This window comes from Oryzias latipes, chromosome 12, assembly GCF_002234675.1.
Source record: "Oryzias latipes chromosome 12, ASM223467v1".
In the NCBI taxonomy this organism is placed as follows: domain Eukaryota; kingdom Metazoa; phylum Chordata; class Actinopteri; order Beloniformes; family Adrianichthyidae; genus Oryzias; species Oryzias latipes.
In genome coordinates, this window is record NC_019870.2 from 27,169,136 (window position 1) to 27,178,226 (window position 9,091).

General features: G+C 41.6%; 1 long non-coding RNA gene across 1 annotated transcript; it reads right to left on the reverse strand.

Moving 5' to 3' along the window:
• Nucleotides 1-1,424: 1,424 nt before the first annotated feature.
• On the reverse strand, nucleotides 1,425-3,997 carry LOC111948374. The gene is made up of 4 exons (XR_002874356.1): nucleotides 3,720-3,997; nucleotides 2,537-2,604; nucleotides 2,174-2,227; nucleotides 1,425-2,096 (listed from the first exon to the last, which is right to left on the reverse strand). It is a non-coding gene; the product is annotated as an uncharacterized LOC111948374 (long non-coding RNA).
• Nucleotides 3,998-9,091: the final 5,094 nt, after the last annotated feature.

Here is a 9,091-nt window from a genome sequence, read left to right on the forward strand (position 1 = left end):
GAAGCTAAAAGCAAAGATTATGGTAACTGGGTTAGGTTCATGATGTGGGACACATGTTTCATGGATAATTATTTGAAATTTTTTAATATATATAGTAGAGGACCCAAGCTTGGAGGAGAAACCACCCGCGGAGGGTGAGAGGGTGGTTTGTCACCCAAGGCCTCCTCTACCATAGTCCTGGGAGCTTGAGGTCTTTCCAGGTATCTGTTGTAGCCACTCCTCCACTGCCCCGAGTGCTCCAATTACCACAGGCACCACTGTCACCTTCACTTTCCAGGCTTTCTCCTCTGAGTCTCTGGTATTTCTCCAGTTTCTCATGTTCCTTCTTCCTGATGTTCCCATTGCTTGGCACTACCACACCCACCACAACGGCTTTCCTGTGTTCTTTGTCCACCACTACAATGTCTGGTTGGTTCTCTATTACCATCCTATCAGTCTAGATCTGGAAGTCCTACAGGATCTTTGCCCTCTCATTCTCACCTTCGGAGGTGTTTCCCATTTTGACTGTGGGGTTTCCAGTCCATATTCTGCACACATGTTCCTGTATATTATTCCAGCCACTTGATTGTGGCGCTCCATGTATGCTTTACCTGCCAGCATCTTACACCCTGCAGTTATGTGCTGGATTGTTTCAGGCGCTTCTTTGCACAGTCTACACCTTAGGTCTTGTCTGGTGTGGTAGATCTGAGCCTCTATGGCTCTGGTGCTCAGGGCTTGTTCCTGAGCTGCCAGGATGAGCGCTTCAGTACTGTCCTGTAGGCCAGCCTTTTCTAGCCATTGGTAGGACTTCTATGATATCAGCCACTTCAGTTATGGTCCGGTGGTACATCCCATGCAGGGGTTTGTCCTCCCATGAGGATCTGTCCTCCAGCACTGTATCCTCTGCTCCTTATTCCCTGAGACATTCACTGAGCACACTGTCAGTTGGGGGCTTGAGCTTGATGTATTCATGCATCTTGGATGTTTCATCCACACTGAAAAAAAAGACCTGTTGGATTGACATAAAAAAATCATGGACATCGGTTGCGCGCAAAAAAATCATGTTGAACCAATATAATTATTGCACATAATAAAATCATGTTCTACCGTAATGAATGCTTCTTTGTTTCTGCACCTAATAATTTTACATAAACAAACAAGATTTTATTATGTCATTTACCATAATTTTTTCAAACATTTAAAACACTATTATTTGTTTGAAATTACCTACATAGTTCATTTAATTTATAAATTATTTTAAAAACATTTAAATTGAAAAATAAAATTGCAATTGCAGATTATTATTTAAAGCAAATACTTTCTTGTGCATTATGACAATCCAATGAACATATGACACTGAACACAAATTTCAGATTTAACTTTTTTATTATCTAAACTTGAAAAATATGTTTACAGTGTAGCAAAAAATGACAAATCAAAATAAATTGGGCTTGCTATTTTTATTAAACAGAAGATAACAGAGCCAAAGCAAACAGCTGGAATCCCTTCTTAGGAAAAAGTTAAACTATTTAAAGGTCATTTTATTCAAAGAGTCGGATCTTTAAGCCTGAAACCTTAGACACCACTTTGCCTTACAACTCTAATACAGTTTTTTTTTGATTACCTCAAAGGTGTGTGACGGAATGTCCAAGGGAGAGAACCCAAGAGCAGGAAGAACGACCCAAATCCAATAGTTCACTCGAAGGGCCTTAATGCCAGAGAACCATAACACCAGAGCGTAGAACGAAGACGCTCCGACACAGAAACAAGATCAGACACTGCATAAATAGACAAACCAATCAACATAATACAGAACACCTGTGACCAGCGGGAGAGCTCAAGAAGGGAAGGGCCTCCAGGAGATCATAGCAGGAGCAAAGTCACGGCCCCATGACAAGGTGTTTCTGAGATGAGGATGGTAATCAGATTTGTGCTGTAAATAAGGCCAAAAAAGCCTTGGCATCTGCCACTCAGACACTTGGTGGGTCGACCACCACAGCCTGGGAGATGTGGACCACGAGAATGTCCTCTTCCTCACCACTGCCAGTTTCCATTAGGAGGGAAATTCCCACCGTGGTGTCCTCGATTGCCTCCTGGATTGCTGCATGGTCTTCATTCTAAAGAACACAGAAGATATTTGTGTGCACAGTTCACATTTGAAGTTTAGTTAAAGCGTCTAGATTACACAACTCACCTGTACTTTGAATAAACCCCTGAACTTGCTTATATTGGCGAGAAGTTCAGCAGTCTGAAATACAAAGAGTCAAAAAATTTTAAATTCACATGAAAACTTTGGAAAAATACAATTCTTACCCTTGGCTCATCAATAAATGTTATAGTTACTGTGTTAACAAAATCATTATATCCTTAGTGTCATGTTAACAGAGGTAGTGGGATAACTGATCAACCATCAATTTCATTATTTATTATGTATGTATCTCTCTGCATAAAAGGTGCGTGTAAAGAGTAGGGCTGGCAATCTTGGTTACCTCCCGATTCTATGACAATCCAGGAGACAATAATTCCAATAATATATAGTAAATGCATGGTGACCCACCTGACTCAGTGAAGACTGGAGCCCAGCATGATCAGGGAGGAGCAGTTGGAAGTGTTGTGTGATGAGCTCTGTAATCAGGACAGAGGTTTATTAGTTAAATTTCAAATATATAGAGAGAGAGTGACACTTCCACAGCTTTGTTGTATCATTTTAATAACTAAACATGCATTGGTTTGAAATCAATAGCTGCAAAAATATTCTGAAGAAATTAGACCAGAAAGAACATTAGACAGCTCCTCCCCCCACAGGATTCAAACCACGCTTGTGAGAACCCGCGAATTTTGAAATGGAAACTGCAAAACTAAACTAGCAGATCGGGAGTAGATAATCCCCCCCACCCATAAAGGATTCCCATATGAATTTATCACAAATGGGAGGAATATGTGAAGTAGGATTACAGACATTATTATAAGGCTGTAAACTTTTTACTACACATTATACACTTGTTCCAAAAGGACATGAATATTTTCACTCCATTAAACTCTCAAAGCTAAAATAAAAATATGTTCAGCATCATAGAATGAAAACAAAGCTCTGATTGAAACCAAAGATTTATGTAAACTGGACACACCAAACGCATTCTGTGCACGAGACGCGCACGGAGAATGATTGACAGCTGACTGAAACAGAAGTGCGGTGCTGTTTGCTGGTCAAATAATGCCGTCCTTAAACTAGCTCATGGTGGAACGGTATGGAAAAACTAAATAATGACAATAGTAATGATAGCTTTTCACATTTTCCTTCAATTTCGGTCTCCACAACGCAGAATATAGCAAAAAGAAATCCACTTAGTGACGATGAAAATTCCCCTGGCAGAGTTTCTGCCTGTGGAAAAAAAAACGCCGTGCCCGCCAGCGCCCACTGCCCTCTGTCAAAAGCGAATTCCTACGGCATAACTACTCACCACTCTTCCTCGTACATCATTTGAAATCACCGCGTTTACAGCTGAATTTGCCTGCGACGTGAAAGTACAATGTACCGCGCACACACACCTCCCCCCTACCTGCCGTCCGACTCCGAGGGCTGCGGCCGGCAGGGACAAAAGTGGCGCGCAGAGCCTTAACTTTGATAACTACGACAAAAGTGGATTACAAAGCTCTTCCCCGTGGAAAAAAAATAACACTAATGATACATTTACGCCTTCCACTTTCTTAAATTAATTTGTTAGAGTAAATTAACTTACCTTTTTTAAGTTCCTCCAGCCAGAGCAGGTGCTTGTAGCTTCTCTAAAATGGCTGACTGCAAAGTTTCCCCTCCTGGAATTCTTCTTCACCGATGGGGTTTACTGATGCAAAATTAAGGGGCAAAGGATCAAGCATAACTATTTCATGTTTTGTCAACATGATTTAAATATATAAAAGTAACACAGCAAGAAATGATGTGTGATTTTCAAGATTATATTCTGTTTCGAAGGTAAACATAATTTGTTCATATTAAACAAACATGTTTACTATTTGTAAATTGAACAACCCCACTTTTCCCGTTTTTTCAGTGCAGGATAGTGGCTTCTACGCTCACTAGTCCTCGGCCTCTTTCCTTGTGGCTAGCATACAGTCTCAGGGTGCTGGATTTGGGATGGGACCCTCCATGCATAGTGAGGAGCTTTCGTGCTTTAACATCCGTGGTCTGTATCTCTTCCTTTGGCCATCTTATTATTCCTGCAGGGTATCTGATAACTGGCAGTGCGTAGCTGTTTATTGCCCCGGTCTTATTCTTGCCATTTAGCTGGCTTCTCAGGACTTGCCTTACTCGTTGGAGGTATTTAGCTGTTGCAGCTTTCCTTGTTGCCTGCTTCAGGTTGCCATTTGCCTGCGGAATTCCGAGGTACTTGTAACTGTCCTTGATGTCTGCTATTGTTCCTTCTGGGAGTGAGACCCCTCCTGTGTGTACTACCTTGCCTCTCTTTGTCACCATCTGGCTGCATTTCTCGAGCCCGAATGACATCCCAAAGTCAGTACTGTAGATCCTGGTGGTGTGGATCAGGGAGTCAATGTCACGGTCGCTCTTAGCATATAGCTTGATGTCATCAATGTAGAGGAGGTGACTGATGTTGGCCCATTTCTGAGTTGGTATCCATAGCCAGTCTTGTTGATTATTTGGCTGAGGGGGTTCAGACCTATGCAGAACAGCAGTGGGAACAGAGCATCACCTTGGTATATCCCACATTTGATGGACACTTGTGCAAGTGGCTTCCCATTGGCTTCAAGGGTGGTTTTCCACAGTTTCACTGAGTTTCCTATGAAGGCTCTTGGAGTCCTGTTGATGTTGTACAGCTCCAAGCATTCAGTGAACCACGTGTGTGGCATTGAGTCATATATATGACTGAGTCTTTCCGGGAGGCAGAATGAACAATTAAGGGCAAGCAATGGTAATGGGCCAATTACCATAACAATGGTGAGCAATTTACATCTATCTACCTCACAACATGAGAGACAATGAACCATATGTCACGCCGGCTCAGACGTCGCCCTGCAAAACAAGGTCTGCGTCAGGTGCTGAGGGCAACCTACGGTTGCTACTGGAACAAGATGGAAATGGACTAGATGTGAGAACAAGGTTTATGTTAGAATGCTATTACTCAAGTCATCCCACCCAGAGGGGTTACATGCAGAGAATGTAGAATGAATGGATGCTTCAAAACCCACAATCAAGGCTAACTGCCAAACAACTGGTAGCACAATGTTCTAACATCCACAAATGGAAACTCCTATCCCACCTTGAGATTGAAGCGGTACAATACAATACAATTGCATTACCACGGGAGAGCCAGAACAGCAGGTCAAAAAGCAGGTCAGAGAAGAGGCTATACCACACTCCCACCCTGAGCTTGGGTGCACAGCCCAAACAACCACAGATACGCAAAGCGAGGCAGCAACTGACCTGAAAGACAAGATCATGTCTAGAATGACCACTAGGTAACCCCAACACCAGCTACAATGGTTAAGTGATGTACCGCCTGACAGTGTCCTAGAAACTTTGAATGAAGCATTGAGGGCAATTCCTACCACAACCATCACAGAAACCAATGAACTGGTTTACCTTTCAGCAGCAGTGGTCCTCAACCTTTTTGACGCCACGGACCGGTATGACATCACACAAATTGCCACGGACCGGTCATTCGAAATTAGGCGAGGGTGATTTTAATAGCAATACTACGAAGAAGGAAGAAACGTGACAACCCAAAACCCGAGCTTTTATCTTGACACGCACAACATCGTTCATCGCACAGGCGTCATCCTCCTCTCCTGTTCCCAGACTCATGGTGCAAGAAAGAAGTACTGTCTCAAATGTAGCTTTCTTTTTTTGGAAGTCAGTGGCTCCTCTTCTGTCTCCAGGCTCAGCATTTTCTGCTGGCAAGGCTGGCCTCATCAGCAGCCTTTTCTCCGCCCTTAAAGTCAGCGTTCTGATGGCACGTCTCTGTTAACATTGAGTCCTGCCGTCAGACATGAAGTGAAGCGCTCCGGAGCCTCAGCCGGAGTTTCCGCTCCGTATGACATCACACAACACTTAAATTCAGCAATTTTAATCTCAGAAACTGTGGTAATCGTGTCGAGTTGACTAAAAAAATGTATCTTTAACACGGATCAGTGGAAAATAATCAGTAGAAGTTTTAGGCACGGACATTATGGGCAATTGCCCGGGGCACAAATTTCAAGGGGGGTGGCATCCACATGCTTGGAAGAAAACAGAAATTGCACCACTATCGCTCTTCTATTATCTATTATTTCACAGCTTTCACTGTATTATTTCGCAACACCTGGATCATCGGGTGCTGTTGGATCAGCTCATGTTACTAACGTCATTATTTACTAACTATTGAAGACATTTTTATTACGTGTATTTTTATGTTGTTTAGTTGTTTTCAGTATTTGACATAAAGGCAGCAGGTTCTTCAGGAAGTAAAACAGCTGCCCTTTTTGAGATCATAAAGAAACAATTGATCATTTGTTTATGAAAGGATGGAGGTTTTTGGAGGATTTTTTACTGTTGGTGTTGCACAAAATTAGAAAAAATTACAAATATTATTGGATTAATCCCCGTTATATGATCTAGTTTTGAATGTTTTATAAGATCTAAAAATGATATTCACAATAACAGGTTTACAAAGACACATACAGGACATCACATAACAAGCAGAAACAAACTTATTGCTAAAAATGATGCCAGGAGTCCAGCTCTAACAAAATGTACTAAAGAGAAAAGAAAACGGAATGATTTGAATTATTTTTTCCTATTAATACTTCCAGGCTTTGTTTTTTTTTATCTGCATCATGTTCATTTTTGTATAAGTTTAACAGAATCTATTTTTATGGAGAGCAAAATATTATACGTTATTTAAGGTTTAACTTGGTTAATTCTGGATTAATATTCCTCTTTTCATTCATATTTATGTTCAAAAAGTTACGTTTTAAAGGTTTAAAAGTTTCGCTTTAGTGTGTTTAATAAATATTTATCTAGTCGGCCCGCAAACTAAAGTGTGTTTTGGATTGAGGCCCCCTGGGGGATTGAGTTTGACCCCCCCCTGTAAAACAAGTTTAGAAAATTCATGCATTTTTGTGTAACATGGCTAAATAAAGATAGATAGGGAACACTAAAGGATGTCGTCACATTTGTATATGTGTGTGTGTGTGTGGGGGGTGAGGGGTGGAGAAAGTTAGTGTAGAACCAACACGTTTCTCTTTTTTGTCACACAGACAGGTGAGGCTGAGCCTCGTTTGGCTCTTCTGACCGACCGCACGTCACTGTGCCAAACCCTCTTTTCAGCTTTTGAACAAATTATACAAAAAGCTTCCTGAATACTTTTTGCCCAGCAGAACTTTTACTTTGAAGTGTTAAACAAACAGTTCTTTTACTCGAGTGCACTGTTTTTTACTTTGATCCTTATCTCTTACTCACCAGGAAAGTCCCATCTGGTCCCACAACTGTTTTTAGAAAAAAATGCAAGCTCCTCCTCCTCCCTCCCTCCTCTCTCTTTCCTTCCAATCAAAAGGAGTCATTGTTAAAGTTTTGCACAATGAGTCTCAATAAAAGTGCATGGAAGCAAAGCACTTAGCACGACCAACCATCACAAACCATAACCATGAGCTGCACAGAGCAGAAGGTGGACATCTGTCCAGAGGAGTCTGCGGACGCTCTGCTGAAGCAGTGTCAGGACAGGAAGTGGCAGGGGACGCTGCTCAGGGTGGGGATTCTGCTGCTGCTCCTCTTCTGCACGTCGCTCGCCCTCCTCAGCTACAGCACTGCGTTTGGACGCTCCAGGCAGCAGGTGAGTCACAGATGTTAGACCTTCTGCTTTGGCATCTGAGGAACTCAAAGACCAGAGAGGCCCATGATGCAGCTCTCCATAGACAGGTCCCATCAGCTGAGAGCTCCGTTCTCTGGATTCTTATCCCACTTTTCCATAGAAAAGAATTCAAGGTTTAAATTATGGTTTTTAGAGCCACACATGGACACACTTCTGAGTATATTTCTGACCTTTTAACTCCCACACTCCTGCATGTTCTTCGAGATCCACAGATAAGAATTTCTGTGCGTTCCTAAAACTTCTTTTAAAAGCCACATTAAGACGTTTTTATTTAGAAGAGCATTTAGCTGACTTAGCTGACTGAACTTTTTACCCTGCAGCCTTGCTACTTTTCATGTTAGAGCATGTTTTATGGTGTTTGTGTCAGCGGCCTGTATTAGTTCTTTGGTTTTTTATCTTGTTTTAACTCTGTGAAGCACTTTGTGAGTTACTCTTAGTGAAAGGTGCTACACAAATAAAAACATCTTTTATGATCATGTTGTTGCCATAAAGCAGTCACTCTGTCAACATCTGGAATCAGCTGATCCAGGAATCCAGTTGGGAAGGAACAGCTGGAAAACAGAAGGAGGGCTTCACTCCTGGGAAGCATTAACTTTACCTGAGGGCGTGGTCAGCTGTTAGATGTTCCTGTAATAAGCCTATCTCCGCCCCAAATACTCCTGCAGGATTCTGATATTTGAAGTGGCATGCTGTGTGCACTGAAGTAATCTGAAGATTTTTTTCTTGTGTGTGCTAAAAATGCATGGAAGAAATAAAAGAAATCAGCTTTACATTTTTCAAAGTTCACTTCTTGACCTGCAAGAATGCATGCAAAGGCTGTTTTGATTATCAGGTAGTCTGAACGCTTTGTTTTCTCTCCTTCCTACAGAATGAACCTGGACAGAGTCTGCAGAACATGCACATCCGTCTCAGTAAGTGTTCCTCTCCTCTTCTAATGCTTCTTTTTGTTTACGTGAGGGATGTAAATGATCGACAAATTGACCAAGTACGAGCAGGATCGATTGTAAATCGCAGCAATGAACCCGGTTATGTTGGTTAAAAGGTATTAAGTCAGTCAGGAGGTCAAAAATCCCACAGTGAGGGAAATCTGAACTATGTTGTCATTTTTATTTAAAATCAGTGAAAAGTTTTGCTGTTTATTTTGGTAATGCTTGTTTTTCTTTTACTAACGACAACTACTCTTTTGTCACATCTCATAAAAACAGTCAATCAAATGTAGCCTGTTACTCTTTTCAGAGAAATAAACTAAT